Source organism: Monodelphis domestica, chromosome 1, assembly GCF_027887165.1.
Source record: "Monodelphis domestica isolate mMonDom1 chromosome 1, mMonDom1.pri, whole genome shotgun sequence".
Taxonomy (NCBI): domain Eukaryota; kingdom Metazoa; phylum Chordata; class Mammalia; order Didelphimorphia; family Didelphidae; genus Monodelphis; species Monodelphis domestica.
This window is the reverse complement of record NC_077227.1, coordinates 337,279,330-337,281,556: the sequence shown is the minus strand read 5'-3', so window position 1 is coordinate 337,281,556 and position 2,227 is coordinate 337,279,330. Positions and strand designations below refer to the sequence as shown.

The following is a 2,227-nucleotide window of genomic DNA, read 5'->3' as shown; positions in this document are numbered from 1 at the left end:
TGTGGAGAGGACAATGGGGGCATCCGAGTTTGAGTCCCAATTCCTCTTTTTTTCTTTTTTTTTCTATTCTCATTTCCCCACCCCTTTCTGGCGGTGGTGGGTGTAATCTTTTTCCTTCCTAGATCTCTTCATTCATTTCCTAACCTTTTTTTATTTGGAGGTTGGGGGTGCTGGGAAAAGGAAGGGAAAGGAGGAAAGGGGAAGGGAGGAGAGTGAGTAGTGGTGGTGGTGGTGGAGGAGGAGGAGGACATGGACATGGAGATGAAACAGAAAATTAGCCTGGAGTTAAGGAACAGAGCCCCCGAGGAGGTGACAGTTAGCCCTTGATAACTGTCATTCTGTCAACGAGGAAATTGGGGGGGCTCAATGACACTTTCAAAGAATTAGAATTTCTGAGCATGGTCAGGGTGGAGCTTCCCTCTCTGGCTCAGCTCCCCAGCTTGAGTAAACTTTGAAAGTTAGAACTTAGTGATAATTTTATTTCTGGGGGCCTGGAGGTCCTGGCAGAAAAATGTCTAAATCTCACCTACCTCAATCTGAGTGGCAATAAAATCAAAGATCTCAACACAGTAGAAGCTCTGCAAAATCTTAAAAGTTTGAAAAGCCTTGATTTGTTTAACTGTGAGATCATACACCTGCAAGATTATAGAGAAAGTATTTTTGAACTGCTACAACAAATCACATATCTCGATGGATATGATCAGGGAAATAATGAAGCCCCGGACTCTGAAGAGGAAGATGATGATGATGATGATGATGGAGGATGAAGATGAAGAAGAGGATGAAGCTGGTCCCCCAGGAGGATATGAAGAGGAGGAGGAAGACGACAATGAAGCAGGTTCAGATTTGGAAGGAGAAGAGGAGGAGGTGGGTCTCTCATACCTAATGAAGGAAGAAATTCAGGATGATGATGATGATGATGACTATGTTGAAGAAGGAGGAGATGATGAGGAAGAAGAAGAAGAAGAAGAAAGTGTTCAAGGAGAGAAGAGGAAATGAGATATTGAAGATGAAGGAGAAGAAGAAGATGATTAAATGTACCAGACTCCTTTCTTCTATAGTGTTTGCAATAATAGAGTGATCTTGTGGATCTCCATGCTTCTTTATGTACCATGCTGTCCCTACAGAAGATAATATGTAACTTTTTATAGGAAAGGTGTGATTTTACTATTTTTGCCTTTTTATCATTCCAAATAAGATTTATTAGCCTTTTAGTGACCACATACAGTATATAGAAAAAAGAAATCAGTCCTATATAATCATTGACCCCCCCCCCCCATGCCCCATTATCAGATTCCCTAGCAGTTCATTTGAGATTTTAATTTTTTTACTCAAACTTAATGTTTTGGTCATGATTAGCTCACAATGAAAATATGGTAGGTTTTCCATAGGTATAGTATGGTGCATTTCATTCATAAGGTTTTAAAGTTATTTATAAACTAATTGAAATCAAAATTGCTGTTCTATGCTGTAATATGAGAAGTCAACAGTCTCTTCTTTGAGAAGACATTTTGATTATATTCTTTAGAGTTGGCCACAGGTCTAGTTAAAAGCTAGGGAGTATTTTGATGTGAATGGTTTTTTAATGGCTATATAATTAAGTCAGAAGCCGAAGGGTGAGGGTTCTGTTCAGAAATAGCATTTTTATAGTTTATTGTTAGGCCGCTGAAACCTGTCCCAAACCAGGTGGCCATTTAGGTGTTTGCGTTTAAAAGAATAGTTCTTGTATTCCAAGTTGAGCACATATGTGGACCCTTTCTTGTTTAGGCTACAAGTCATGGCATGATGGGGTTTTCCAAGGTAAATGTTTTACTCTTTTAGCATTTCCCTTGCCCTTTCTGATTTCTATATCTTCCCAAAGTGGAAGACAAACTGTTTTCCGTTGGAGGAGATCAAGCAAAAACTTTAGGCCTTTCCTTGCTTTGCTTGGATTTTTCATAGGCTACCCTTGAATAAGAGGATTGACTAAAATTGTCTCACATATAGGCCTGATTTATCCACCTAACTTTGTTCAAGAGCCTCTGCTTACCCTGCGTTTCTCCTGCTTGATACTGTGAATTAATTATATCAGGGTGAAGTCAGAGGGGATTCCTGAACCAGTATCAGAGTCCCCTTGATGTCAGATAGCTTCCATGAATGTTTAATGAGGCATTCTATCCGTGGATAGACTTTACATTTAACGTTTGATTCCTGAATCAAGATTTGGACGCTGCAGACTGGAGATCTG

The 2,227-nt window shown here is 39.7% G+C and overlaps 1 pseudogene; it reads left to right on the top strand.

Moving 5' to 3' along the window:
- Positions 1-255: 255 nt before the first annotated feature.
- LOC100025463 (acidic leucine-rich nuclear phosphoprotein 32 family member E-like) lies at positions 256-1,520 on the top strand (annotated as a pseudogene).
- Positions 1,521-2,227: the final 707 nt, after the last annotated feature.